Below are 20,278 nucleotides of genomic sequence, written 5' to 3'. Positions count from 1 at the left end.
GAGCCGCTTGGATGGGTAGGGAGAATTCCCATGGGATAAAAAAGCTTTTTAACCTACCATCCCTGGTTCTCAAGACCAGGCACATAAGTGGCTCCACTCTACTCTTTTCCACTCTCCTATTTTACTCTTCCTTTTTAGATATTTAGATATACCTTTGTATACTGGCATAGTTCCACCTTAGAATTGGAATATAATATAAGCTATATCTTACTGAATTTTCATAAAGCTCAAACAGGATATTTTGTTTTTTTGTTGTTGTTGTTTTTACCTCGCAAAGTTATACATTTCTGTAAACAATCAAATGGGAGCCTCCTGCTGACCTTTGAACTTTTACAAGAGTTTGATGACACAGAAGTAGCAGCAAAATGAGATTAACTCAGCTGATTAACTTACCTTAAGATCACACCATTGACTGGTTCATAGTTCATTTAGATCAGTTCAGGGGTCTCTGTGTGTCGATGTAGTCAAATTTTTTACTTTAAAATCATTTTTGGCAGCGGTGGTGGTCAAGTGGGTAGTGCACTTGGCTTCAGTTTGGAAGGTTCCCGGTTCAAACCCCACCTCTGCAACCTTTCTCCATGTAATGTGGAGTTGGGTCATGAAGGGCATCTGGTGTAAAACTTGTGCCAAATCAACATGTAGAACCAGCTCAGATTTGCTGTGGCGACAACAAAACAAGGGAGCAGCCGAAGGATCTTACTGTGTTAACTGTTACACCTGTAGTCTTATTATGTGTTATGAAAAACACTGGTTTGGATGGCTGCAGACCAGCTCATAGATTTTAGTTGGCACCTTTGAAAACACACAAAACATGATATATGGTGAATAGATGAACTTTTCTTAAGTCTCTTCGATGAGCCATTTAGGAATAAATCTGTTGGTACCAGAGGATGTTGAACAAAATCCACAAGTCTGAAAAACATCAAAGATTTTCGACCGTCATCCTTCAACAGTCAATGTTAGAAGTCTGGTCATATCTCTGTGTGTAATCAACAGATACACAAATCACTCCTGTGTGTGTGTGTGTGGGGGGGGGGGGTCTAAGCCATCTGACGTCAGTGCCTCTGAACTCTTGTCACATCTGAGGTGATAGGTGTGCCGTGCACTGCGCGGAACAGCTCCCTGCCAAAAAATTAGATGCTGACTGTGAATGAAGGTGAAATAGAAATAAACAGCAGCAGCCAGTCATCAGAAGAACCAAACCCAGGAAGTAGAACAGGGCAGAAAATCTAAAATTAAACTTTTTTTAGTGCAAAATGGATTTTGAGTTTGTTGTTTTGTTGTTTTTTTTTTTTTTAAGGAAAAAAAATAGAGAAATGAGTCTTTCAAACAATAATGTGGTGATGATCAGTGTTGACAGAAGGCTCATTCTTTTAACCAATGAAATGTTTAGAATCATACACAGCAGTAAACAGCTAATTCCTTCACTTTCCACTTTTTGTTTTCACAGATGACACGGGTGTTGATTTGGGTCGGAAGAAGGACTCATACCTCTCCTCTTGTTGCCATAGTAACTGAAGCCAAACACCAGGATTGGGGTCTGACCTGGTCACCGGAGTGTAAACGGGATATGCTGGATGGAAATGAACACACATTGGACTTCAAGTGCACTGATATTTTTTCTTCTTTGTTGGATGTTTTTTTTTTTTTTTCTCGTGCTGACTTTGTGGAAGAGGATCTTCTGCGATCACTACGTCTGCTAAAAGTGGTTGGACTGAAAGCTCTCAACCAGGGACTGGAAAGGAACATTGTTCTCACCCCTCCTTTTTTTTTTTTTTTTTTTTTTTTTTTTTTTTTTAACTTACACCACACTAATGGTCATATTTGTGCTGTAACTTGGAGACGAATGTTGTCATGGTCTCCGCGTGGAATTACATCACCAAAGCTAAGACAAAACCGGACTGTGTCCTTGGGTAAGGGAAGGTTAAAAAAAAAAAAAATCATACAGAGACCGACAGAACGTTTCTTCTCAGCTTGTTGTTGTTGCAGATTGACAGGTGGACAGTTTTACACCACCACATATTTATGACCAGTCAGTGAGCTGACGGCCTCTGGAAGTGTTTTAAGTTTATATAAAAAAAACAAACAAAAAAACTCTTGGATTTTATGTCAAACCTCAACATTTGTGAAATTTTGACCACATGCTTGGGACTCGATCATGACGATGCTTTACAGCAGAAACACTTCAGTTTAACGCTGTGACATCATACCTGTTCTTGTACTTGTTAGTGCAAAGTCTACACAACTGAAGCATTCAAGGGACTGTCCACCAGGGGCAGATTAGCTGTGAATCATCCAAATCCTGACAGCAGAAGATGGTTTTGTTGTTGTCAACCTCATGGAAGCTTTATTGTTGTCAGGATGAGAGTCCACGAACTGGAATCTTGGTTTGATCCCAAATTGCAGTTGATTGTGAAATTGTCCTTGAGCACGACACTGCGCTCCAACACACCACCCTACACGTTTACCGGGCAGTTATGTACTGCCCCCTTGTGGTTGAGGTAGGTATTTTATCTCATGGAATGCTTGAAACAAACATCACTCATGCATTGTTATCAACAGTGTATTTTCACCTTTGCCCTTTCCTGCTCAGCCTGCACGGCGAAGTGACGATGCACAAGGAGCACTCTGTTGCTCTGCTGCTCCTGTGCCTAACTTCAGACTTACTACCCTGTATGCGTGCGGTTTGCGGTCAGATCTCTAAATGCCTGTTAGCTTCTTGCAGAACTGTGGCCTTTATTTAGTAAATGTACGTCAAACTAAATCTGCTTGCTGTTACTGCTGCAGCACTGTATGCTAACATGGCTAATGTTAGTACCAGGCCCGCTCCGGTTAAGGTCACGCACCGCCTCCGTCAGCCTATGCCGTGCCTCATTCACTTCACTCGCTCACCCACTCCCACTGCATGAAGCTATGTTTAATAAAAAAAAAAAAAAGGAAAAGCCCCCATTTGACAGGCATATGCATGCACAAGCCATAACGAAAGTGTTCGAACACAAAATGTCTACATCTGATTGACCACCTCCCTGGTGGGTCGCGTGGCTGTGACGTGCAGTTAACCATACCATAACTGTGTGTGTATTATGGTAATGTTATCTTTTACTGTGCTGATAAAAGCCCATGTGAAACAGAAATGAGGAAATATCAAAAGTAGAATCGATTAGAGAGACGATCTCTAGAGTGTGCGGCCTCCTCCAACCCAAAATGAAACATCAGTTGAAACCAAAAAGCTTTCCAGGTCCACTTGTTCTGTCTCAACGCTGAAATTTAATAATAAAGGAAACTGATAAAGATTTGTATAGTCTTTTTATTTAAAAGGAAAATATATGAAATTAAAAACAAATGGAGATACAATAATTGTTTTAAGAGCTAAATGTTGGAGATATAATGACACAAGATTCTGAACCTTAGAGTTTAATAGAGTTTAATATCCTTTATGTTTGGGAGTTTCCTGTTGTTGGGGGGTTCCTGAAGATTCTGGGCTGCTTTCAGGCTCCTCTGGTTAACTAACCTCTGACATCTTTGGTGTCCTCGTGCTGTCAACAGTCTAATCAGAATTTCGACATTATTGACATCCTATTCCGACTGTTTTCCCGTTGTCGAGGCTGCTTAACAAAGTGTAATTTCAAAAAAGTCATTAGAGTTCAAAACATCCATCAAGAACTAACAGACCCCGTCATGGAGGGATTGTTATTATTATTTCTCCTTTCTGTCCCTTTGGGCGTATAATCCTAAACTTCCCTTATCCCGGCTCAGCCCTTTGACTCCTAAAACTGGTTAATTTGTTTGTCTCTTCTTTAACAAGACTTAGTGGACATGAAGCAGACTATAAAACTGAATATAGTTAAAAAATAAAGGTTGTTTAAGCTGACCTAAATTCACTCTGTTGACTGGAGAATAAATGAAGTATATCAGATTTGTTTCAAACTGTATTTTGGCTCTGCTTGTTGCAGATAACAGTCTGCACGATGGGGCGTGGGTGTGGGCCACTCACTATTTCTCTCTCTCCATAAATTTCACATTGTGTGCAGAAATGTTTGCATGTTTTGATCTTTGTGTGGAAGCTGTGCAGGAAAAGTGTGAAATGAAAGTCATTCATTCTGACACATGGATGTTGTAGCGCTGTGCGCACACAGTGAAGGTCTGTCGAAATCATCTTAGGAGCTCTTCACTGTGACATCCCCAGATCAACTTGTTTTGAACATGGCAGCACAGAGCCACTCATCTCTTACACTTCTTGAGTGTCCTGGACAAACATCTCACTGGTTTTGGGTTAGTGTGTATTTTGATTGTTTTACAGCAAATGCTGATGGCTGATTTTTTTATTTTTTTTCCCCTCAAACATGGTTACGCTTCTACATTAAAACCTAACAAGTGTTGTAAGTTGCAACTGGAAGGAGTTTTAAAGCTTGAGAAGGTTTTCAGTGAAATTCATGTTCCACAGTCCGAGTTGTATTTGAAATTTTGCACAATCTGTCACCTGATGTTCTCTGTATGACATCGGAAGGCTAAGTTGAGTTGTGGCCTTGAGGCAGTGGGGCAGAGGAATCACTGCTGCTTTCATGTTTCATATGTAGTGTATTGATATTTTGATGCTTTTTATTTTATTTTGAGTGTTAGAGACACTGTAAAGTTTATTCTGTAAAATTAAAAACTTTAAAGGATGTTTCTCAACTCTCAAAAAAGTGAATTTTAATGTTAATTGATCCATATACAGTGAGAAAAATAAGTATTTGAACACCCCTGCGTTTTTGCAAGTTCTGCCCACTTAGAAATCATGGAGGGTTCTGAAATTTTCATCTTAGGTGCACATCCACTGAGAGAGACATAATCTAAAAATAAAAAATCTGGAAATCACCAATGTATGATTTTTTTTAAAATTATTTATTTATTTGTATGTTACTGCAGCAAATAAGTATTTGACCCCCTACCAACCAGCAAGAATTCTGGTTCACACAGACCCTGTTAATTTTTTCTCTAAGAAGCCCTTTATTCTGCACGCTTTACCTGTATTAATTGCACCTGTTTGAACTTGTTACCTCTATAAAAGGACACCTATTCACACACTTCCTGAGCACCATAGGCACGACCAAAGAGCTGTCTAAGGATACCAGGGACAAAACTGTAGACCTGCACAAGGCTGGATGGACTACAGGACAACAGGCAAGCAGCTTGGTAGAAGACAACAACTGTTATGATTATTAGAAAGTGGAAGAAACACAAGATGACTGTCAGTCTCCCCTCGGTCTGGGATTCCATGCAAGATCTCACTTTGTGGGGTAAGGATGATTATGAGAAAGCTCAGAACTACACAGGAGGACCTGGTCAATGACCTGAAGAGAGCTGGGACCACAGTCACAAAGATTACTTAGTAACACATGATGCTGTCATGGTTTAAAATCCTGCAGGGCAGCAAGGCCCCCCTGCTCAAGCCAGCACATGTCCAGGCCAATTTTAAGTTCACCAGTGACCATCTGGATGATCCAGAGGAGGCATGGGAGGAAGGTCATGTGGTCCAGATGAGACCAGAATAGATCTTTTTGGAAATCAACTCCACTCCACCACTGTTAGAGCATGAGAACAACCCCAGAAAACCATCCCAACCGTGAAGCATGGGGGTGGAAAGATCATACTCTGGGGTGCTTTTCTGCAAAGTGGCCAGGACGACTGCACCATATTGAAGGGAGGATGGCATGGGGTCATGTATTGTGAGATTTTGGCAACCCACCTCCTTCCCTCAGTAAGAGCATTGAAGAATGGGTCATGGCTGGGTCTTCCCAGCATGACAATGACCCCAACACACACAGCCCGGGCAACTAAGGAGGGGCTCCGTGAGAAGCATTTCAAGGTCCTGGAGTGGCCTGGCCAGTCTCCAGACCTGAACTCAATAGAAAATCTTTGGAGGGAGCTGAAACTCCAAATCTGAAAGTTTTTGGAGAAGATCTGTAAAGAGGAGTGGACCAAAATCCCTGCTGCAGTGTGTGAAAACTTGGTCAAGAACTACAGAAAACATTTGGCCTCTGTAATTGCAAACAAAGGTTACTGTACCAAATATTAACATTGATTTTCACAGGTGTTCAAATACTTATCTGCAGCAGTAACATACAAATAAATTATTTAAAAAAATCATACATTGTGATTTCCAGATTTTTCTTTTTTTTTTTAGATAGTCTCTCACAGTGGACATGCACCTAAGATGAAAATTTCAGACCCCTTCATGATTTCTAAGCGGGAGAACTTGCAAAATCGCAGGGTCTTCAAATACTTATTTTCCTCACTGTGTGTGGTGTATGTATATATATATACATACACAGTAGTGTTCAGAATAATAGTAGTGCTATGTGACTAAAAAGATTAATCCAGGTTTTGAGTATATTTCTTTTTGTTACATGGAAACAAGGTACCAGTAGATTTAGTAGATTCTCACAAATCCAACAAGACCAAGCATTCATGATATGCACACTCTTAAGGCTATGAAATTGGGCTGTTAGTAAAAAAAAAAAGTAGAAAAGGGGGTGTTCACAATAATATTAGCATCTGCTGTTGACACACAAACTAAAAACTATTATGTTGAAACTGCTTTTTAGCAATCCTGTGAATCACTAAACTAGTATTTAGTTGTATAACCACAGTTTTTCATGATTTCTTCACATCTGTGAGGCATTAATTTTGTTGGTTTGGAACCAAGATTTTACTCATTTACTAGTGTGCTTGGGGTCATTGTCTTGTTGAAACACCCATTTCAAGGGCATGTCCTCTTTAGCATAAGGCAACTGACCTCTTCAAGTATTTTGACATAACCAAAACTGATCCATGATACCTGGTATGCGATATATAGGCCCAACACCATAGTAGGAGAAACATGCCCATATCAGGATGCTTGCACCACCATGCTTCACTGTCTTCACTGTGAACTGTGGCTGAATTCAGAGTTTGGGGGTCGTCTCACAAACTGTCTGCGGCCCTTGGACCCAAAAAAGAACAATTTTACTCTCATCAGTCCAAAAAGTATTCCCCCATTTCTCTTTAGGCCAGTTGATGTGTTCTTTGGCAAATTGTAACCTCTTCTACATGTCTTTTATTTAACAGAGGGACTTTGCGGGGTATTCTTGCAAATAAATTAGCTTCACACAGGCATCTTCTAACTGTCACAGCACTTACTGTCTTTGATCATCCTGGAGCTGATCAATGGGTGAGCCTTTTGCTATTCTGGTTATTCTTCTATCCATTTTGATGGTTGTTTTCCGTTTTCTTCCACGCATCTCTGCTTTTTTTTTGTCCATTTTAAGCATTGGAGATCATTGTAGATGAACAGCCTATAATGTTTTGCACCTGCGTGTAGGTTTTCCTCTCTCCAATCAACTTTTTAATCAAACTACGCTGTCTTCTGAACAATGTCTTGAATGTCCCATTTTCCTCAGGCTTTCAAAGATAAAAGCATGTTCAACAGGTGCTGACTTCATCCTTAAATAGGGGACACCTGATTCACACCTGTTTGTTACACAAAATTGACAAACTCACTGACTGAATGCCACACTACTATTATTGTGAACACCCCCTTTTCTACTTTTTTTTTTTTTACTAATAGTACTAATTTCATAGCCTTAAGAGTGTGTGCATATCATGAATGCTTGGTCTGTGGATTTGTAGAATCTACTGGTACCTTGTTTCACATGTAACAATAAGAAATATACTCAAAACCTGGATTAATCTTTTTAGTCACATAGCACTACTATTATTCTGAACACTGCAAATTATATATATATTAGCCTTTTGTGCATCCGATTGAAAAACTGGAGTACATACATGGACGAAATTGCCGGTAACCCTATATTTCATTTTAATATATGGTCAGAAATAGATGTAACAAATCTATTTAATCAGTTATTTGGCAATAACCAAAGTGGAAAAAAAAAATCCTTTCATAAAGTGAAACAAAAAATTCTGACATAAAATGTAGGCTGGACACAAGTTATTGGCACCATTTAATGAATTTACAGTAAGCCATCACTTTCACAGCCAGTTTTCTTTAGACAAGTTAAGAGATGGACCATGAAACATTACCGAGTCACTGAATATGTCTTGCCTTCATTTCCATCAATCACTGAAAAATTACAAACAGTATGGTACTGTATGAAAAATATGACTGGAGGAGGCATTTCTCAAAAACTGACTGTGCAAGAAGGAAATGAATGAGGGAAGCCACCAAGATACCCAAAGTGATAGGCATCTGTGGCTGTGATGAAAAACTACACAGTGTAACTTTCAACTTTTAATTTTTTTTTTTTTTTTTATTAAATCAGCAATGACTGGGATTGTTTGGGTCATGAAGGATACACTTGGATCCTTTGTATGCAGGTAAAGAAAGCTGCACGTCAACTGTATTCCAAAGATCTTTTAAAATAAGACAGCCTAGTTACACCACTTATGAGGCAGACAAATGCAGCCTGAGAAGGGTGCAGCCCCTGAATTGGGACGTAGCTTTTGTCTTAGAGAATGAATAAATTAAAGAAATCATGTTCTCAAACTGAAAGACCACCCTCTGGAATAAAAAGAGGGAATATAACCTTTATACCACTCAGCACAACACTTGTTTGGGTTGTAAAAAACAAGAACAACGGCAGGTCGGCTAAGCTAGGGTAAGTACCCCTGGCAATAATTATGGAATCCAACATAACCTTCTAGCACCAAGCATGCCAAAATACAGGTAAATGATGGACAGAAAGGCTAATCCGTGATTGGCTATTGCAATCTGAGTGGAGAACACACACACACACACACACACAACATATATATATATATATATATATATATATATATATATATATATATATATATATATACATACATACAACCCCTGGCAAAAATTATGGAATCACCGGCCTCGGAGGATGTTCATTCAGTTGTTTAATTTTGTAGAAAAAAAAGCAGATCACAGACATGACACAAAACTAAAGTCATTTCAAATGGCAACTTTCTGGCTTTAAGAAACACTATAAGAAATCAGGAAAAATAATTGTGGCAGTCAGTAATGGTTACTTTTTTAGACCAAGCAGAGGGAAAAAAATATGGACTCACTCAATTCGAGGAATAAATTATGGAATCACCCTGTAAATTTTCATCCCCCAAAACTAACCACCTGCATCAAATCAAATCTGCTCATTAGTCTGCATCTAAAAAGGAGTGACCACACCTTGGAGAGCTGTTGCACCAAGTGGACTGACATGAATCATGGCTCCAACATGAGAGATGTCAATTGAAACAAAGGAGAGGATTATCAAACTCTTAAAAGAGGGTAAATCATCACGCAATGTGCAAAAGATGTTGGTTGTTCACAGTCAGCTGTGTCTAAACTCTGGACCAAATACAAACAACATGGGAAGGTTGTTAAAGGCAAACATACTGGTAGACCAAGGAAGACAAAGCGTCAAGACAGACAAAGCAATATGTCTCAAAAATCGAAAATGCACAACAAAACAAATGAGGAACGAATGGGAGGAAACTGGAGTCAAGGTCTGTGACCGAACTGTAAGAAACCGCCTAAAGGAAATGGGATTTACGTACAGAAAGCTAAACAAAAGCCATCATTAACACCTAAACAGAAAAAAACAAGGTTACAATGGGCTAAGGAAAAGCCATCGTGGACTGTGGATGACTGGATGAAAGTCATATTCAGTGATGAATCTCGAATCTGCATTGGGCAAGATGATGATGCTGGAACTTTTGTTTGGTGCCGTTCCAATGAGATTTATAAAGATGACTGCCTGAAGAGAACATGTAAATTTCCACAGTCATTAATGACATGGGGCTGCATGTCAGGTAAAGGCACTGGGGAGATGGCTGTCATTACATCATCAATAAATGCACAAGTTTACGTTGATATTTTGGACACTTTTCTTATCCCATCAATTGAAAGGATGTTTGGGGATGATGAAATCATTTTTCAAGATGATAATGCATCTTGCCATAGAGCAAAAACTGTGAAAACATTCCTTACAAAAAGACACATAGGGTCAATGTCATGGCCTGCAAATAGTCCGGATCTTAATCCAATTGAAAATCTTTGGTGGAAGTGGAAGAAAATTGTCCATGACAAGGCTCCAACTTGCAAAGCTGATCTGGCAACAGCAATCAGAGAAAGTTGGAGCCAGATTGATGAAGAGTACTGTTTGTCACTCATTAAGTCCATGCCTCAGAGACTGCAAGCTGTTATAAAAGCCAGAGGTGGTGCAACAAAATACTAGTGATGTGTTGGAGCGTTCTTTTGTTTTTCATGATTCCATAATTTTTTCCTCAGAATTGAGTCCATATTTTTTTCCCTCTGCTTGGTCTAAAAAAGTAACCGTTACTGTCTGCCACAATTTTTTTTCTTGATTTCTTATAGTGTTTCTTAAAGCCAGAAAGTTGCCATTTGAAATGACTTTAGTTTTGTGTCATATCTGTGATCTGCTTTTTTTTCTACAAATTAAACAACTGGATGAACATCCTCCGAGGCCGGTGATTCCCTAATTTTTGCCAGGGGTTGTACTATCTTTTGTAATGCTTTTCAAAAGAGAAAATGTTTAATTACATTGCACATTAAACTTACCTATGGCAGTGTGTTGACATAACCTTTAAGATGTGGAGACGTTCGCAAGGTAAAAAAAAAAAAGCAGTGTTTCAGACTTTGCCCCTTTATTTGGTACCCATATCCTTTTGTATCCCTTACAGCTTTGGAGGGGTTGTTTCATAGGCGACACGGTGGTTAGCACTGATGCCTCACAGCAAGAAGGTCATGGGATTGCTTCCCGCCCTTCCTGTGTGGAGTTTGCATGTTCTCCCCGTGTCTATGTGGGTTTCCTCCCACAATCAAAAATAAATAAATAAATACTCATTTCGGGTCTGCTCCTTTCTCTGTCCCTGACCAAGGCAGCGTCTCTACATCTGGAGTTGGTCCCCGGGTGCCGGATTGTGGCTGCCCACTGCTCCTAGTGGTTGGATTGTCTAACTGAAATTAGGATGGGTTAAATGCAGAGTACACATTTTATTGTATGTATGTACAATAACAATAAAGGCTCTTCTTATTCTTAAAAACATACCATCCTCAGTGTTTCACCTATAATAACACAGGTCTGGCAGCCCCCCAGGCCGATGACAACCCCCATAAAGCCAGAAATCTTTTTTAATGCCAGTGAAAAATAATTTCAGTGAAATAAGAGAAAAAAAATTCAATAAACATTTCGGAACACGGACAAGACTCTGATTAGCACAGCAAGGCTGAGACTTGAAAAAATTTATGAGTGATCAGGGCTCCATTCACCTGCTGGCTGTATGTGACGATGTGAAAGCAGGTGTACATTGTTACGTAAGCCAAGGATGTAATAAAATCATCTGCGTTTATTTATTAATTAATTTATTTGTCTGTCTGTTAGCAGGATTACGTCAAAACTACTGCACGGATTTTGACGAAATTTTCACCACAGATAGGGCATGGAAGACTCCACTGAATTTAAGAGGTGATCTCGATTCTGGATCAATATTTCAGTTTATATACACTTTGAAGGGTTACATCAAAACTACTTCATCGATTCTCACCAAAGTTTCACCATAGATGGAAGACTCCACTGTGTTTTGGAGGTGATCTGGACATCAGAAATCTCTGTTTGCTCTTGTTTTAAAGTGCAGTGTGGAGAGACACAAGTCAAACAGGTAAGTTAAAATGATTTTAATGAAGTATTCAACTAGTTTACTCATGAACTGAGTAAATGATCAAAATGTGAATAAGATGTGTAAGTTGAAATAAATTAATCAAAAGTGCAAATAGTGAATACATAGCCCATTTCCATCCATACTGACCGCAAGTATTTGTTTAAAATATACTGAAGTAAGAGTATAAGATCTGAGTTGACTTACGTTTTTATATTACCTACATTGAGTTAATATGAAATTAAAAACTGTAGACCTGGACACTGCAAAACTGTTAAAAGGTTCAACAACATCAAGCTCATAGACCCAGAAACAAAAGCAGAGTTTCAACAGCAGCTGATGAAAGAACTCCCAATTAAGTTCTCCATCCTAAACATTGGTAGGAACTCAAGACAGCCATAACAGCCTGCCAAGAAAAACCCAGACACCAGAAGAAAAAGTACCAGGACTAGGGAAAAAGGACTAGGGAAAGGGAAAAACTTTCCTCAATCTCCAGAAAGATCCAACCTTGCAAGACAAAACGTCTCTACTCCAGCAAAGCAAAGAGACTGTAAAGTGAAACTTGCAAGTTAAAAAAATCAGTGGTGGACAAACAAGGGTGCTGAAATCCAAGCCTTCATTGACAGAAATGACAACAGAGGCAGTAAGCATGACTTGAGCCTGCTGAAGACAAAAGCTGACATCAGCGAAAAGAACACTTCAAAGATCTCTTCAACACCAAACCAATCGCTGAGGAGAAGGAAGTGCTCATCTCCCAGGAGATCATTGAAGAACCCAACCGAACCCCAGCTCTCAAAGAAACTGTCCTCATTCTTGACATATTCTCAAGGCGTGAAGTACAACACCCAGTGTAGACAACGTTCTCCTTCAGATTTTTAAAGGAGGTTCCTTTCTCCAACATCAACTGCACCTCCTAAATAAAAAGTTCCAAAAAAAAAAAAAAAAAAAACATGGACTCAAGAATAAATACCCGCAGACTTGAAAGACTCAATGACTGGCACCATCTACAAGTGAAAAGAGACAAGTATGACTGTAGAAACCATTGCAGAATTTCCATACTATCTACTTCAGAAAAGGCTTTTGTGCTGATTACCAGCAACAACGGTCAGAAAACATCCTTCCTGAAACCCAGAGTAACTTCCAACCATCAAGAGAGACAACAGACATGAAAAGTGTTGAGATCAACACCAACCCTTGCACTTCTCCTTCACTGATCTGACAAAGGCATTCAACATCATGTCACGCCCACTTCTGTGGAAGATCCTGAGCAAAACGGGCTCTCTGGAGAAATTCATCAAGATACTGTCTGCTACAGTTTTGGTAAATGGCATAAAAACTGAAGCCTTCAATGCTTAATCAAGAGTAAAGCTGGGCTTTCATCACCCCTATGCTCTTCATCATCTGTGTGGCCACAGTCCTCCACCTGATCACAAAGTGCCACCATTAACTGACATAATGTATAGAGCAGATGAAAGGTCTTCAGCCAGAGCTGAGACTCAAGAGGAAAATCACCATCACTTTGCTGCTGGACTTCCACTGTCGATGTGAGCAGCGTGTCATCCTTTACGGAAGGTAGTCTTCAGAAAGTCTTTGAAACCTGTAACAAAGCAACACCAACCTTGGTCTTCACATCAACCTACAGAACAGATCCTGTATCAGCCTCCACCCAACACGGTCAACCTAAAGCTTCCTGCTGTGAAACTGCATAGACAGGTTCTGTAGACCGTGACCCTCTTTCCATACCTGGGCAGCCATGTATCTTCAAATGGCAACATAGATGACTAGATCCAACATTGACTCAAGTGTGCAGGCACTGCTTTCTACCGGCTTCGCAACCATGTTTTTAATCAACAGAGACTTTTGACACAAGACGAAAATCCTCGTTTACACAGCCATAGTCATGCCAACCCTGCTGTACTGAGACCTGGACCACTTACCACCATTGCCACCTGAAGATCCTTGAGCAAGTATCTCCCGCATCAAGTGGGAAGACTGCCATATCAACATCAGCATCCTGGCTGAAGCCAAGCTCCAGAACATAAAGTGAGTCATTATCAAGAACCGGCTTTGGTGGGTGGATCACATCTTCAGGATGGATAACAGCTGACTTCCCAAGCAGATCTTCTACTCCAAGCTGAACACACGAAAACAATCCAGAGGTGAGAAGAAGAAACTCTACAAGGATCGCCTGAAGCACAACCTCAAGAGCTGCTGTGAGCGACGGAACCAGCTGGCGAGCAATGATCTACACAGGAGTGGTCTTCAAAATGTAGGCAAACAACACAGGAGGGAGAGCAAGATCCTGACCAGCAAAAACTTCCCGCAGTGACCACGTGCAGTGTCTGTAGGAAACAATTTGTGTCAAGATCTGGTCTGTTTATTTAAGTCCAAGTTCCTCTTATCTCTCTATATGGCAACGGCATATCTTTTCTGTTTTGCCACTGCAGTCGTGTGTGTAACTGTTGAAGACGAGGCGTCAAAAGAGAGGTTTTGTATCCGTACCCCTTTTTATCTCTGCCCATAAACCCTTTGAGCAATTAGTCATGAGGAAATCAAATAAATGAAGCCAGCACACGTTTACTGTGTATCTTCTGATATATTTATATCACATTTGATTTTACAGGTCAATGAGATCTAACAGATAATAATTACACAGGAATGAAACATTGCTTTTTGGACAACTGTAAAAAGGCATTAGTGGGGAAACTTGCCTCACAGGTGTCAAACCGTTCCTTGAAACAAACAAACAAACAACAAAAAAATACTCCAAACATATGTACTTTCTAAGGCATTGGCAAATAACACGCAGATGATAAGCTTTTTGACAGTGCTGAACGTTTGGTGAAGTGCAAGCGTCCCGGCAAGAGTCTGACCTTTCAAGTGCCTCCGATCAAGTTTATTTATCATGACTGGTGATGCAAAAAAGGGGAGGAAGCCCAAAACGTCCCCGTTATCTGTGCGCCACAGAAGGCTACAGTATAGAAACAACATGCACAGAACACAGGACCAAACACAGAACTAAATCTGCATTCACACCACCAGCAACCACGGTTACCAGCTGTTGACTAGTTTTAGTGTTCCACAACCGTGCATATATTACCACCCTACGTATAGTGACCAGCCACTTCTTATTTTTGCAGATTTAGATGAGTAAATTGCTGCTAATACTGCATCTTCGCATCTATAGTTAGCGATAGATACTTCGTGCGTTCCTTGCAGACACTTCCATGATTGCTCATGGTGTGAACGTCCCGTAAGGCCATGATTCCACCGCCGGGCCATCGACTGGCACATCCACTGTTTTTGGAGAGAGTTTGGCCTCAAAAGCACATGAACACAGCTGAACCTTCAAAGTGCCCCCGAACCCCTTCCAGCTCCTGGAGCTGAAGAGCTGACCTGGACTTCTGTTTCAAGTCGTTCTCACAGGATTTGTCAGGCATCAACTCTAAAACAATCAAAACAACTGTTTACAACACACTTTTTGATTTCACAACTGCTCTGTAAAGTAAATCCCCCAAATGCACATTAACAGTTTGATTTAGAAAGTGTTGAACTGAAATCCAGACCTATGAGCACAGAACTACAGCTGCCATAAAGTCTCGCAGGGGCGTGGCCTGAGTGGAGAAACAAAGTCTGGCGTTGAACAAATCCACCTGCAGTGGTGGGCACAGCTAACCAAAAAGTTAGCTTCGATAACCACTAATCCGCTAACTAAAAAGTTAACTTTTATAACACTAAACCAATAAAAGTTTAGCGAAAGTTACAACTAACTGCTAGCTTTTAGTATTGGCTCAGTACGCAGTCAGCTAAGCCAGTTTTGAATTTAAGCACCGCAAGTGCTGCTGGGTAAATTCAAAGGCGATCACAAAGCAGAGCTTCTGTCTTTATGCACCCACCCCACAAACAAACAAACAAACAAAAAAACTCCTGCATCATTTACTTTCAACATGCTTCCACTCAAATGGTGGGCAGGAGACATGAAGAACAAAGCACCTTTCACTCATGGTTTCATTTAAAACCATCTAATTCCAGACAGTTTATTGAAATTAATAGCAACTCAGTCATTTTTTCAAAGTGAAAATATGATAAAAAGTTTAAAGTAACGCGCTAATTCTGAAATTTTGAGCGTTAAACAGACACGTGCCGAAAAGGCATTATGGGAAATTCAAATGGATGCGAAAAGACCAACTGTAATTTGCGTGTGGTTTCATCCATCCATTTTCTTCCGCTTTATCCGGAGTCAGGTCGAGGGGGCAGCAGCTCAAGCAAAGCCGCCCAGACCTCCTGATCCACACACACCTCCCCAACTCCTCCGGGGGAACCCCGAGGCGTTCCCAAGCCAGCCGAGAGACGTAGTCCCTCCAGCGTGTCCTGGGTCTTCCCCGGGGCCTCCTCCTGGTGGGACGTGCCCGGAACGCCTCTCCGGTGAGGCGTCCAGGGGGCATCCGGAAAAGATCAGCCAGAGCCACCTCAGCTGGCTCCTTTCAACGCGCAGGAGCAGCGGCTCGACTCTGAGCTCCTCTCGAGTGACCGAGCTCCTCACCCTATCTCTAAGGGAGCGCCCAGCGACCCTGCGGAGGAAACCCGGCCGCTTGTACTTGCGTTCTTGTTCTTTCGGTCATGAGCCAAATTTCATGACCATAGGTGAGAGTCTGAATGTAGATCGATCGGTAAATCGAGAGCTTTGTGTGGTTCAAATCCCGCAAAATTTCGTTGTTCGCATTAAGACTGTCTGATCAGGCTTCAATTTAACCGCTGCACACGAACAACAGCATTAACATCCCAAAACTCTTTGCATATTGTGCCTAAAACTCTTGTGAATTTATGATCTGGGTTTACAGACGTTATTGTGTTTGTTTTATGTAAACCTGTGAGAAGCTCAGGTTGTTTCACCGTTATTTACAGTGGGTGGGGAATCGCTGTGAGCTGTGATCGCTTCATGTTCATGTAATTCTGGAGGAAACTGAAGTTCGCTCTTTAAAGTTCTGCTTATTGTCCTTTACAGCACTGTTTGTTCTGAAATTCAGTTTGTGTTTATGAAGTTCCATGCAGGTTAAACGTAGTAGACATGGAATATGTGTTTAAGCATGTTTTCAGGGTCTCATGCAGCAGTCTCTTATAAATGATATGAAAATCATAAAAATGATATTTTGGTTGTATAATGTTCATTTGCAATTGTTGTCATGTGGTTTCTCAGTGTTATTTTGACTGCAGCAACTCTCTGGTGCGCAATGGATTATGGCGCTCAATACGGCGAATGCTGGTACACGCCAATTTTGACACCCCCTGTAAAGTTGCTGTAACTTGTGTGTTGGTTTTTGCAATGCGTGTGATCGGTGATCCACTAATATTGAGACATTCTGAGCGTAAAACTGTTTGAGATTCACAAGTATGTTGGTCTATTCACACTCCCATCCAGTAGATGGCAGTGTTCTATTTCCTTTTGAAGGAAGGGAAGGAGTGACGACAGCAGATCATTTGAATTTCCCATAATGCCATTCAACATATGTCTGTTTAATACTCAAACCTTCAGAATTAGCGTACTACTTAAAAAAATATGTGCGATATATTTTCACTCTGTAAAAATGACAGAGTTGCTGTTAATTTTGATAAACTCTCTGGAATTAGTTGGTTTTAAATGAAACCATGAGTGAAAGGTGCTTTGAGCTTCATGTCTCCTGCCCACTGAGTCGATGCATGTTGAAAGTAAATGACATTTTTCTTCTTTTTGCAATAGCAGCTGGTCTGCCCTCTTCTGCAGGAGGAGGGCTGAGCTTCTCACAGCAGTCTGATTATTACAAAACACACAATAGGAATTAACATGTAAGATTTTAGGTTTTACAGATGTTTCTGACTGTTAAGCTTTACTCACTATGCCAGCAAAAAAAAAAAAAAAAAAGTTAGCACACTGAAAGCAAACAAAATTAAATTTAGCGGAGCTAACTGGTCCGCTGATGGTTTTCAAAGTTAGCTGAAAAGCTAATCCGCTAATGAAAAAGTTAGCTTTGCTAATTAGCGGTTAGCGTAACTGTGCCCACCACTGTCCACCTGAGAGGATCTATTTAATGTGACTGTTAGAGAAGTCAGCTCTTAGCAGCACAGTGATGTGACAGTGTTTCATCAAAATATTCATTATCCTCCATTTAGCACATGCAAAGGTGGAGAAAATGTTGAGTTTGTGTAACATTTAATAAAAGTGCAGATGAGGAAAAAATTAGGTCTATATGAAGTGTGATGATCTACAGCAGCATCCAGCCGTCATGGCCCCAAACATGTAAAAGTAAGTAAGTCCCATTGGCTGCTCCCTTGTTTTGCGCTCGGGGTCGCTACAGCAAATCCGAGGTGGATCTGCATGTTTAATTGGCACAAGTTTTACACCGGATGCCCTTCCTGACAGCCCCAATCATGTAATGTTATAAAAACTGTTACTTATTTAGAACTAAAATAATAATTCATTTAAATAGCAATGAAAAAATACAGCAAAACAGAACAAAAACCCAGAGTGAACAGATGGACACAGCACAGAAGGCCTGGACGATTCCAAGAAGAAATGGAAAAGGAATACATAGATAAAGAAGCGTCTGTACGGTGGCTTACAAATGGAGAACTTGGTTTTGACAGAGAAAGAATTCTAGTTGGAGCACAAGATCGGAGAGTTCTAACAAATGGTAGGAATTTCACAAAATGATCAATGTTGATTCTGTCATACAGCTGTTGAGAGTGTAAACCATCTAATATCAGCATGCCAGATCCTCATGGCAGACAGTTATTATACATTTAACACAATAAGATCTGTAAATATCTTCACTGGAAAACATCTGGGAGCATGAACCAGCACCAGTCGCATTCAATGGAAATGTAACTATCTTCTACAACAAAGAGATCCCAGCAGGAAGAACTATCGAAGGAGGTGCATTAAAACCCGATAGTCATCTGGAACAAGCAAGAAAAAACAGTCCAAATTATCAATGTACCAGTACCCAATGACTATGACCTGAATAGAGCTGAAAGGGGAAAGATCACGAAATACCAAGACCTTAAAAATTACCTATGAACAACATGGTCACTGAAAGAAATAGATATACCAGTTGTGGTGGGGCAACAGGGCTTATGAAGAAGAACCTGAAGAAAGACCCTGAGGCAATCCCTTGTCACCCAAGTGCCCACAAGGTGCAGTTATCTGCAATTAAGGAAACGGTCACCATCTTGAAGAGGGCCCTTGGATACAATGCCAGCAATGTTTGGGGTACAACTATAGACATCAGGTCTGGGCCCATTGCATTCTCACTCACTCACTCACTGATCTTCAACCGCTTACTCCAATTAAGAGTCACAGGGGGACTGGGGCCTATCCCAGCAGTCATAGGGCGTGAACATCCTGGACAGGACACCAGTCTGGTGCAGGGCTGCATACAGACAAACAAACATTCACATCTGCATGCACACCTATGGACAATTTAAAGTTTCCAATTCACCAAACCTGCACATCTTTGGATGTGGGAGGAAGCCTGAGCACCGAGGGGGAACCCACACAAACATGGGGAGAACACGCAACCTCCACACAGAAAGGCCAGAGGTGGAAATCAAACCCATGTCCTTCTTGCTGTGAGGCAACAGTGCTAACTACTAAGCCACCGTCCTGCCCCACTGCATTCTATAAGAAACAAAATCCAAGAGAAATGGAAAAAAAAGCGACAGCATGCAAAAACCTACCCAGACATTTTTTGATTATAGGAAGAACCCTCAAGCAATGGGGTGACCATCTGCTTTGGCCATAGTAACAAATAAAACAAAAGCACAATACAGAATTGTGAGAATGTGCAGTGATAGAACCGTTGCAGGAAAGCAACTATATGCAGTCTGGTGTTCAAAAGGACACGAGGCTGAAGAATATCAGGCACTCAAGTCCTGGCCAAACAAACCACACCAGTAAATCAGAAATTTCTTCAGTTCCAGATCAATCCTTGATCTTGCACTCTCCTGCAACTGTGCTGCTGCCACTCCCAGGTCGCCTTTCACAGGGCAACAGCTGTCTCTAGGGTCTTCCCTGCTCTTGGGGCAGTCCCCACGCCTCCTTCCAGTGATCAAGATCATCTCCGCCAAATGAACTTTGGCATCACCGCACTCTCCAGTGACACCTCTACCCAAGCCCAACCTTTTCACAAAGTTGATTCAAAAATCTGTTCTGGTAAAGGCACCTCTTTCTCTCCATCTTTGTCTTTTGTTCACGCGAGGGTCAATGTGCCCAAAAGTCTATTAGTTTTGGGATTGAGCATCTGCCACAAGGACTTCTTGACCCTTGGCAGCAATCAGAGATTAAACCCACCGACAGTTTGGTTAATACACAATCTACCCACTGAATTTCATCATCAGCCCCCCCCCCCCGCAAAAAAAGCCTTAAATACCTTCTTGTGCTATGTGTTTACAATCAACAATCTCACCCAGTGTCCCAAACATGAAAAAGAAGTCAGCGGGTTTCAGGTTTTTCTCATATCCTTGTTTGCTGTGAAATACTTTATTGTTGTTGAGTTGATCAATGAAGACACAAAAAGTCACCCTATTTTATTATTTTAGTTGTATGATTGTCCTGCAT

Source organism: Thalassophryne amazonica, chromosome 9 (assembly GCF_902500255.1).
Source record: "Thalassophryne amazonica chromosome 9, fThaAma1.1, whole genome shotgun sequence".
Lineage (NCBI taxonomy): Eukaryota > Metazoa > Chordata > Actinopteri > Batrachoidiformes > Batrachoididae > Thalassophryne > Thalassophryne amazonica.
Note: the sequence above shows the minus strand (reverse complement) of the source record.